Below are 12,057 nucleotides of genomic sequence, written 5' to 3'. Positions count from 1 at the left end.
TGATTCTTTGCTAAATCAAGTCTTACAAAGATGGTTGCAAAATGGTGATTTCCATCCCCCCCAAACTCTATCATTGTTTTCACATTTATTAGTTGTCATTATACTTTAAGGTAAAGCTTTACTTTCCCCTGCATTTATCAATGTATTTATATTAGTTTTATCTCATGGATATTTGTTTTACTGAAAGGATTATTTTTATATATTACCATTACTAATTATTTTGATGTTCAAACTTCCCAAGTTTAGCCAGTGAGAGTTTCTTCATGCTAGTTATGTCCTTTTGACATATCTCCATTATTCTTTGAACAATTCCTTACTTTCTGGCACAGGAAGATGCTCCAGGCTTACCTTCTACTTTTCTTGCTCCTCGGTTTCCAAGAAATCCTGATTCCTTTTTGTGAGGAATGGCATTTTGAAATCAAGATCTATTGTTCCTGGGGTGTCAGTGCTTCTATGTCTTCTCAGCAGGAGAGAAGTGTGTGTGTGTGTGTGTGTGTTTCTATATTTATTTACTCTGTCTATCATCTATTGATCTATGTCAAACACCCCAAGTTTATACTAATACTTTTAACTTCTCCATTTCTGTATTTGTAATTTCTTCTCTAAACAACCAGCCAGTGAGAAACCTGGTTCCTATTATTCTCAGTATGTTGATCTATTTGCTCAATCCTGCAATATATACAAAATAGTTTCAGAATTGCTAACACATATCACTGTGAAAAATAAACTATGAGCTACAGTTCAATATTTCTTTGCTTTTTTTGTCTTAAGACTAAGGGAGGATTTTAAGTTCTATTCAGAACAATTACATTTGAAGTGCTTATTACATATCTGAGTAGAGATGTAGAGTAGGCTTCCTGGATTTCGGAGGAGATGTCAGGAATAGAGATAAAGATTCAGGAATCATCAGCTTAAAAATGATATTAAGATAATTTAAAGCAAGAATTGAGTACACTGATTAGGGAAAGTAAGGGTAGAGAAGAGAGCTGAGGAGGTGGATGCAGCAAAGGCAGCTGAGAAAGATGGGCCAGTGAGATAGGAGGCATATTTAAAGAATATAATATTCTGGAGGCCAACTGAAGAAAGCATTTGGAGAACGAGGGAATCATCGGCTGTGCCGGATGCTGCCAGGAGGCTTTAGAAGATGAGGTTTGAGAAATAACCAGCAGATCCTTACGTGGGTGAGGTTTCTATGGGGTGATTTAGGATGAATGCTTATTTAGAAGGGATTAAAACATACCCAGTTCCTTCCTAAGAATGCGAAGTGAGGAATAGACAGTGAGTACAGACAAATCGTGAGAAATATTGCTATAAATAGGAGCAGAGCAAAGGGTTGATAGCTGGAGGGAGTTGTTATCTTTTTAAAGACATCAGACAATACAGCATGTAAGTATGCTGATAAGAATGGCCTCTTTTTATGGCTGAGTAATATTCCATTGTATATATGTGCCACATCATCTTTATCCATTCATCCGATGATGGACACTTAGGTTGCTTCCATGTCCTGGCTATTGTAAATAGAGCTGCAATGAACATTTTGGTACATGACTCTTTTTGAATTATGGTTTTCTCAGGGTATATGCCCAGTAGTGGGATTGCTGGGTCATATGGTAGTTCTATTTTTAGTTTTTTAAGGAACCTCCATACTGTTCTCCATAGTGGCTGTATCAATATACATTCCCACCAACAGTGCAAGAGGGTTCCCTTTTCTCCACACCCTCTCCAGCATTTATTGTTTCTAGATTTTTTGATGATGGCCATTCTGACCGGTGTGAGATGATATCTCATTGTAGTTTTTTTAAAATTTTATTTATTATTTATTTATTATTATTATTATTATTATTTTTTTGGCTGTGTTGGGTCTTTGTTTCTGTGCAAGGGCTTTCTCTAGTTGTGGCGAGCGGGGCCCACTCTTCATCACGGTGCACGGGCCTCTCACTATCGCGGCCTCTCTTGTTGTGGAGCACAGGCTCCAGACGTGCAGGCTCAGTAGTTGTGGCTCACGGGCCCGGTTGCTCCGTGGCATGTGGGATCTTCCCAGACCAGGGCTTGAACCCATATCCCCCGCATTGGCAGGCAGATTCTCAACCACTGCACCACCAGGGAAGCCTCATTGTAGTTTTGATTTGCATTTCTCTAATGATTAATGATGTTGAGCATTCTTTCATGTGTCTATTGGCAATCTGTATATCTTCTTTGGAGAAAATAGATAGCTAGTGGGAAGCAGCCACATAGCACAGGGAGATCAGCTCGGTGCTTTGTGAGCACCTAGAGGGGTGGGATAGGGAGGGTGGGAGGGAGGGAGATGCAAGAGGGAAGAGATATGGGAACATATGTATATGTATAACTGATTCAGTTTGTTACAAAGCGGAAACTAACACACCATTGTAAAGCAATTATACTCCAATAAAGATGTTAAAAAAATAAATAAATAAAATAAAATATACATTAAAAAAAAAAAAAAAAAAAAAAGAAGAATGGCCTCAAGAAGACCGGAAACAAATGATGCAGGAGAGAGAGGGCAATTATTCAGGAGAAAAATCTTCAAAGAGCTGGGATTATAATGATCCATTGTGCAAGTGGAGTGGGTTAGATACCGGTGGGAGCAGGGAGTCCATCCATGACAACAAATAAAGGGAAATGAGGATTCTGAACTGCACTTTGCTGACTGCTGAGTCACCATAAGGTATGACAAGCAGCATAGTAACTGCACTATTCAGTACTGCTTTCGGGGGCCTTTCAGAACCAGTTTCCTGTTATTCCTGCTCTTCTCAGTCACCTTATCCTCCAATCACTAGTCCAAGTGTCTGAATAACATTCCTGCCTCCTCCTGAAAAGGCTTTAAAACCTAACAGTCCTAAAGAGAGCATTTTCAATGTTTATCTCCTACTTCCTTTTTCCAGCCAAGTGTTATATTCCCACCAGCTTTCAACCATGGGCTCTGGGCTGCTTATAACTAGAGACGGGAATCTCCTTACAATAAAGGAGATCTTGGTCTCCATTCCTGAGGTCATGTTTTGTTTCTGAATCCCCTCATCACCCACCCCAGACACTAAGGGGGAGTTGACAAAGAAAGACCAATTTAAAAATAAAGGACCTCTGGACTTCCCTGGTGACGCAGTGGTTAAGAATCCTCCTGCCAATGCAGGGGACACGGGTTCGAGCCCTGGCCCGGGTAGATCCCACAGGCTGCGGAGCAACTAAGCCCGCACACCGCAACTACTGAGCCCGCGCTCTAGAGCCCGCGAACCACAGCTACTGAGCCCACGTGCCACAACTACTGAAGCCCGTGAGCTTAGAGCCCGTGCTCCACAAGAGAAGCCACTACAGTGAGAAGCCTGCGCACCGCAACGAAGAGTAGCCCCCGCTCGCCACAACTAGAGAAAGCCCGTGCACAGCAACGAAGACCCAACACAGCCAAAAAGAAAAAACAAACAAACAAGCAAAGAAAAAAGAAAAATAAAGGACCTCAAAATCTTAGGTTTATGTGTAAAACTCAGGGTCCTCCCTACCAGATATATAGAACTACATGTGGAAATCGAATGTGTTAGGTAGCACTTTGTGTGGGTGTGATGCCCTGCCTCACCTCCTCAAACCCCCCACCCCAACCCTACTGCCATGGGATTTAAGGGTCTGAGAGCAAGTGCACTGGAACCTCTTCCCTGTTTGAGATCTTAGCAGTGTGCCTCTTCTCACTACAGCACCAAGCTCACGGTGACTGAGTTGGGGAGCTGAAGTGGAAACATAAAGCATCTGAGCATCAGAATAACAGTGACTGCCCCGTCCCTCATCTTCCATCTGAGTTTCTCAGGGCTCCAGAGAATTGGAAGCGTCCTTGAGTTCCCTGGGGCCCTGAGCAAGTGAAGAATTGGAAGTGTTCCCAGGCCTGCCACGTGGTGGCCATGGCTAGAAGCAGGATGAAGTGTGAGGGCAAATATTGTATTGATAGTTTACCCCCACGTTATTAGGGAAACTTGGTCAAAATCTGAATAGATCCCAAAAGTCAGGGAGGAGGAAATACGTAGAGTCAGTTACACAGGATGCTAGGGTCATCATCGTTCATGGGAGAAGCCCACAGTCACTCAGGCTCCAGGGAGAAGTGGGACAAAGATTCGTCAGCTGATACTGGAGCCTCCCTAGTATTAGGACGGTAGAGCCAACTCAGGAACTGGGTGAAGGAGAAAAGCCAAAAGCATGTGAGGGAATTTGGAACTATAACAATACTGCGCTGGAGGCCTGCACTAAGTACTCGGGCTGGACCCAGAACTCATCCAGAGTTGACCTGTTTTCTACCATCAACAGAAATGGGGCTATAGAGCTAGTTATAGAGAAGAAGCCTAAATATTTTCATACTCAAGTATGTACTTAAAAAGCACACAGATTCCAATAGAGTTACAATAACTTCCATATTTAATAAATTTAAAATCTAAAGAGGAGATCTGATCTTCACCTCTATATTGTTGGATTTGTAAAATACAAAAACGCTCTAGGAAAACACACTAAATCTAGTATAAATTAATAATTTTTACATAAAATCTAGTAGAATATTTAATTGACCAATAAATATTTAAATAGTAGAATATTTAAATGATCAAATAATCTCTGCTCATTTATTATTTTTTGGTAAATTTCTGAATGTAGATTAATTTGTGTTTTGGTGAAGTTTATTTTATATTGTCTAAGTTAGCGATTAGCAAACTATAGCCTGTGGGAAAAATTGGGCATGTTATCAATTTTTGAAAATAAAATTTTATTGCAATATACTCCCATTTTGTTTATATATTGTCTACTGTTGCTGTTGCAACAGAACATTCAGCTGGCAAAGCCTGAAATATTTATTATCTGACTCTTTGTAGAAAAAGTTTGCCAAGTTCTAAACTAAGGCTTAATCAAGGTAAAATATATTTGTAGTCTTATCTTTTACAATATTAAGTAGAGACTGTTTTATTTCCCCTTGAGCATATTTAGGTCTTATTTCATTAAGGCATGGTGCTTTCCAAACATAATGCTTGGAACATTGCTAAGAATGAAACTGTAGAGATCTTGTCCTGTAAGAAATGGAGCATCAAGTAGAATATTAATCTTAGAACTCAAGCTGACATTTATAGCTGTATAGCAATTTTCCTTAGCTTGTTATAAAAACTGACGTATTTGCTACAGTAGCTAGAAAAGAATGTCTGCTGTTTTTTGAGAAAAGAGTTCAATGAAAAACTTTCCTGCATCACTTTCACTTCTATTCCATATACTAACACCATCCCATTGCAGTGTGGACCTCCTGCCCTTCAGAGTTAGTTTCCACGGAGTGTTAAAGTTAGACTAAGTGGACACTATGATGTACTGATAGGAAAACGTGACAGTGCCCTCCTATGAAATGACTCGATACTTTACAAAGTTCAAGTCCATATTGCATATCCGACATGTAAGGCCTGATATCCTATTGATTTCCCTTTATCAATTTAATCTTAAAATATATTCTTAAAAGGCATCTTCTATTCCAGCTGGATTAATTTCTTCTTGTCTGCTTTATATGCTATTCCCATTTCTTGCTTCACACTTTAGGCTGTCCCCTATAGGACTCAAGATATTCATAAGGAATTGTGTGGGCTGAATACCAGAGGTTCATCTTTGGATACAGGCTCTGGAAGTCATAGTATCTCAGACTGGACAGGATTGAAATAAGTATCAATGTTTCTAAAATTAAAATCTATATTCATTTTAGAAAAAAGACAGTGAAATAATAGAAAAGGAAAAAAAATGAAACATTCATAATGCCTCCCCACTTCCCACAGAGTTACTGATTTTACAATTTTTGTATAAATGCCTTTTCAGAAATTTTTCTATGGACACATTTTTGTTTTCAATTTTCACTGTAATTTTACTTGATTTTCCTTTTTGTCCCTTCCCCTATCGCATCTCCTTTTATTAGCCTCTTCATCAGGTAAAGTCCATATAATTAAATTTATTTTCTCTGTGCTTATATAATCATATGTTGACATACGTACATGTACATACATACGTTCATAGTAATTGTTTACAGAACTGAGATCACATTACACTCACTTCCTGCATCTTGCTTTTTTCTGCTAATGATTCCTTGTGGAAAGTCTACCAACTCAACTACTATACCTCTGCCTGTTATGGGTGCTCCCTTACATTATTTCTATAAGAACGCGTTCTGATTTCTGCTTCAGTCCTGTAATTCAACGTGTGCTCTTCCCAGCCCTGGCGGCCACACCCAGGATCTCCTGCCTGGGGGTGGGAAAGAGATGGTGTGAGAAAGTCGCGATGCCTCGCCCCAGGTTTTGCTCAAAGCTGGCCTGCCTGGTGGGGGGCACCCATTCCTCCTTCTCCAAGTGGGGGAGCCCCATCTATTTCAGAGGAGCAGGAATGGCTTTGGTTGTGGAAAGGAGGCAAGGAGCCACTGAGGTACCTCTGACAACAGCGGCTGTGCTGCTCTGGGGACAGATTCCAAGGGGGCAGGACTCCTTTCTGCCCTGGGCCACCAATGACAGGCTTGTTTTATCGACACACATTTAAGAAAAAAACTTAAAAATTAGGTGACACCATTTGTATTGTAGTGTAATCTTATCATGAATATCTTCCTGTATTGATAAATAACAACTAGCAACCTTTGGTGTGTGATGTATACCTGCCACAAAATTTGTATAAAGCATCACTCTATCCTTTGATCCCTTGATTGTTTCTAGGTTTTCATTATTATTCATGATGCTGTGGGAAAATATATGTATCTAAGTATTTGATCAAATACTTCTTTAGGCTAACTTCTGAGTGGCAGAATTACAAGATCAAAAGGTCTGAATAATTCTGATGCTCTTGGAACCTATTACCAAATTGCCCTCTATAACAGTTGTACCTTTTCACTTTCTCTGTTGACGTGTAAGAGAGTGTCTTTTTTTCAACAGCATCACCACTACCAGGTTATCTAATTTAGTGACTTTTAAAATTTTTCTTGAATATGACCCAAGAGTAAGGAAAAAAAATACTTTATGTTGTGACTTAGAACACATACATTCATATACACATAATAAATGCGTATACATAAACAAACACATATATTTAATGAAAGCAAAAATCGCACAAAATAATGCTAACCCTTACTGTATAAAATGCATTTGATTTTTTTTATCCTGTTTCATTAAAAAATGCTGGCTGAGACCCACCAAGTAGATTTCATAAATGGCTGGAAGAAATAGTGAAATTTTAGGGTAAAATAAAAATGACCTAAAAAGTATCTTATCAGCCAGAGCAAAAGTCCGTAACAAGATGAAGTTTAACACCAAAATTGTGAAGCTCCTCAACTGGGATGAGCGCCAACATCAACACCCGCTGTGTCCAGGTTTTCCATCCATACGATGCTTATCCTGCCGTCACTTGCTCAAAATCTTTTGAACTTTAAGATGTTCTTAATGGTTTCCATTCCTAATTCATCATAAAATTTGCTTCATTCCCTTCAATATGCTCCCTGAGTGTTTAAAATCTGTATTGGTGGTGATCATTCCAGCATCTAGCACCATTCCTCAGCCTTCTCACCTTTAGGCAGTCATCTTCAAATTTAATTCAGGTACCCCTCTTTGTCCTTAGGATTATTTGGAACCATTTTTGTCAAGCTGTCATTCTGCCCCTGGACATCCATCCTTCCACCCTCTCCCTTCCCTATATGTGCTAATAACCTTCATAGAATCTTCTCTGCTTGACTCTTTCTTTCCTTAGAATGATGTGAAGATGCTCCTCAAACCCTAAATTAAAGGGGCTTATGTTTGGCCCATCACATGTGCTTGGGCATTTCTGACTTTTAGGAAAAGACATGGGTGTTCCCTTCTCCCATCCCTACCGTTCCCATGAAAACCTTCAGGGAAATGGACTTTACTGGCTAACTCTGTCAGGGTCATCAAAACCTGACTTCATTCTTGATCCTCAGAACATATCATACCACCTCCAGAGCTCAGGAATACTGCCCATTTGTTTTCCACTTGGTAACAGCCAGTGGTTTACAAACTGTAGTCTGGAGGCCTAGGGGTTTCATAAAGACCTTTATGCACTCCCTCAGGGGCAGGAGGGAGGTGTACTAGTGGAGGGGGGATGCTCCAGAACTCCAAGCCCCTTCAGTGAAGCTGCCACACTTTTATAACTTTTTATATGCTGGGCTTCCATCTAAAATCTACCTTAACTCTCCACCAGTAACTTCCATAGAATTTCCAATTCTAAAAGATAATGATAAGAAAATAAGAAATTTACCCCCAAATTATTAAATACTTAAAAAAAATTCAGTAGGCAGTATTAAAAAGACATCAAGTCCCATTAGGACATTTGTATTTCTCTACTAACTGTCACGTGAGTGAGTGACTGGGGCAGTCTCTAAATGATCTTAGAGGGCTTACCCTGGTGGGTCTTGGTAGCCTAATAATAGTTTTGAATTCCACATGGGCAACATAGAGAGCAATCAGATGTTTCCTTTTTGGTACCTGTCATTTCCTACTACAACATAAAATAAGTAGAGTGGAATTGGCTTTAAACCTGTACTTGGTCCTTTATCCAATGCTGTTTGTCTGCCATGTAAACAAAAATCCATTGCCTTTTCTCCAAACAGCCCATTTCAATTTTGTACAGCATTTCCCACCTGAGTTGGGGCACTGAAGGTTGTTTTCAGCTTTGTTGTCTGTGATGGTCTTACAGAGCCAGTACCAAGCCCCTAAGCATAAAATCCTATCCATGGTGGCCTCCCAGAATCTGAGCAACAGCTTATTTATGAGTGCAGCTCTGAATTCAGAACGTCTGGGTTCAAATACCAATACTGGGACTTCCTAGATGTGGGTCTTTGGGCGAGTTAGATCTCTCTGTTCTTCACTTTGCTCATCTGTAAAAGAGTTTTGATAAGTGTAGTACTTGGCACATAGGGATAGCATGAGAATTATATATACATAAAGCACTTAGAAAAATGCGTGGTGCATAGTAACTTCTCAAGAAATGTTTATTTTATTATTCCCACATAACTCTAATCCACTCTGATCTAAGTTAAGATTGAGATTTTACTGTAAGTGAAGGCTACAGGTCTGTATTGCTATATCAAAGTAGAAAAAGTGTGAAAATAAAAACCATTCACACATTCACACATGTGGAAATATCGGGTTGGCCAAAAAGTTCATTTGGGTTTTCCATAAGCTGTTATGGAAAAACCTGAACGAACTTTTTGGCCAACCCAATGTTTTTGATTCATTTCTTAATACACGTGAATGTACAATGAGAATAAAATGAGTCAATTTGGTGTGATGTCTAGCTTTATAAATTATGATACCCACTCCATAGAGATATTTTAGAGTCTGACGTATTCTAAATACATCAAACATTTTAACAAGAAAAATCCTTTTTTTGATGAGATAAATGGCTTTTTATACTCACTGATTTCCTGTACCTTGTCACCACTTTTCTTCTTCCTCCACTGTCATTGCTAATAGCTTTTTAATGGAGTCTCCCACAAAGTACTTTCACATTTAGGAATATAAAAAGCACAGATGCATGTTGAGCTGGAAGGAAAAATTTAGATCATCGAGTCCAAGCAGCCACATTTGCTGGGATCTCTGCTTCCCCTAGAAATGAGAGGTGTCAGTACAAGGTAATGCTGTTCTTAATGACCCAGGAAACTGGTGAAATCCTGTGACAGAGATCTGAAAATGTTGGTCCTGATTCAAACTTGCTAGGTGTTCAGCGATGCTGTTGAATAGAGTAGGTACCAATAAGACCACTTCTGTATCATCAGCTGATTCATGGACTGTTCCTTGTCCTAAACCAATCATGCCACTCAAAGAGCCAGAGGTGACATACTAACTGCCATATTTAAGTTTATGGTTTTCAACAACTCTCTCTTGATGACTGCATATTTTCGTTCCTATGTATCATGATGAGGTGTGTACAAATACTGAATCCTGAGACTTGGCGCTTTTTAAATGCCTGCACTGCATGATGCCACCTCTCTGGATAGCAGTGTAGCATTGGAAGAGGTTGTAGGAACCTCTGTTGTATTTGGCAAGAAGAGAAGACCCTTTAGGCTGAGTGCTACTTCAGACTTGGACTCGTCACTAAAAATCATTATTTTTGTTAGTTTTTGTTTGCTTCATCAGATGGCACTATCCCCCCTCTCCTGCTTGAAATCCACCTAGCTGTAGCTGTAGCTGTAGCTAAAGCTCTCCACTTACTGATTAACAAGGAGGTGACCGTTTTTAATTGTTTTCTCTGCTATACATGTTGGTTACACGCAGAAATTGAAGATATAAGAGAAAGGGAAAGATCAGAGAGAGAGAAAAAGAGAATAGTTTATAGCGTTTGTGTTAGGTGGAATTATTTTGGTTGAAAAGAAGGGAAACCAACTAAAATGAATTTCAGCCAGAAATTTCTTTATAAGGGCACTCAGTGTAGCATGGAACCCAATGACAGAATGCTTCTGGGCTTCAGGAAAGGCAGGATTCAGGGATCTGAACCCCTGTCAGGACTCCGACTTTTCTCTCTATTCCTCACTCCGTGTAGGTTTATTGTTTGCTCTTACTTACATGATGGGACACAGTCATCCAGCAACAACTCCCATGCCTTATGTGTAGACACAAGGAAAGACTGTCTCAGTTCTCTTGATTCAGGTCCAAATTTCCAAGGAAGGAAACTCATTGGCTAGCGGGCAGGTGACCTGTTGTAACCTGACAGCTCCTGCAGCAACTACCCAGGCTGTGGAGAGATCAATTCCTAGAAAAGGAATGCTGGGCACACACAGAGGTGATCACTTTGGATATTTTAGCCAAAATTCTTTTTTCTCAAACCAGTTTTGAATTAATCTCTACCAATTTCTAATTGTTGTCACCTCCTAAGTTACCCAGCTGAAAGAAGCAATACTTCCATGTTTCCTGACTCATCCTCACTCAGGTTTGAAGGGTATGTTAACATTATAGGATTAGGTGAGTGAGTCGGCTAATCCGTGTTAGCGACTGTATTATTCATTTTTCTGTTACAGTCCAGCCCCACCCTATAGACCTACATGTTCCAGAACTTTCTCCTGTGATCATTGTGGTTACCTTTCTGTGCATGTTTTCCACTTCATGAACCTTGAGTTTTTGACATGAAAAATGATTTCCAGTAAAATAGTTACTTATTGTGAAATTCTAGATGGCTAGTCAACTTAAATGTTAAGATCATAAACTTCATCTGTATCATATCCCATGTCCTCTGGTACTAAATACCGTACACATCACTGTTGATCGACTGTGATATATTAAGCAAAAACTATTTGTTCAATTTTTGAAAAGAGTTAAGAGGAGGCCAAATTATCCTTGACCGGTAAAAGAAGGATGAAAATGTAACTTTCTTGGAATTTGAGAGCCCACCTTCTCAGAAAGCTATTAAATCCCTTCTGTGTAAAGTTAATCCCCTGGGCGATCTGTTGGTAGCTAATGGTGACAGCTGAAGCATGAAGAGGGTTGGCTCAGTTTATACCAGCATTTTAACTTGATTATTTGGGAAGTGAGTTTTTGGGTGAAGCCGGATGACTTTCCTTTTTCTGTTTTCCTACCTTATATTTTTCTTCTATTTTCTCCATCTCTTCCACAACTTATTTTTTTGTTTGCTTGTTTTCTTCTATTTCCTCTCCCCACCCCCACTATCTATAACACATGCTATTAGGAGGATGGGGTAAAACATGCCTCACACAAGCCAGAATGGTAGGACATAAAACAAGATAGCACATGAAATTATCCATGGGAATTGCACTATTTAAGTCCTGTTTGTTTTGCAGCTATTTTAAAAATGCATATTTTAATCAGGAACAAGTCTAAAAGGAAACAGTGATGGAGAGGATGTCCACCACCACACCAGGCTGTGTACTCCATCCACCCACTTGTTCTTTGCTTCTGCCGTGATCCCTTTTGTTTCTCTATTTGACCTCTTACAACACTATTTCTCTTTCCTCTTTTACCCATATTAATTTCTCTGTGATTTTTAATTCTTCCAAATAAAAGCAAGAATGTACTTGCTGGTAAAGTACATTGGTGAAGATATTTT

General features: G+C 39.5%; 1 protein-coding gene across 1 annotated transcript in view; it reads left to right on the top strand.

The window, feature by feature from the left end:
- Nucleotides 1–12,057, top strand: part of LOC309615148 (uncharacterized protein) — a 259,975-nt gene that overhangs the window by 19,167 nt on the left and 228,751 nt on the right. The gene's annotated exons all lie outside the window — the stretch shown is intronic.

This window comes from Balaenoptera borealis (genome assembly GCF_965194805.1).
Source record: "Balaenoptera borealis genome assembly, chromosome: 17".
Lineage (NCBI taxonomy): Eukaryota > Metazoa > Chordata > Mammalia > Artiodactyla > Balaenopteridae > Balaenoptera > Balaenoptera borealis.
The sequence above is the reverse complement of the archived record's forward strand: the minus strand, read 5'-3'. Positions and strand labels throughout refer to the sequence as shown.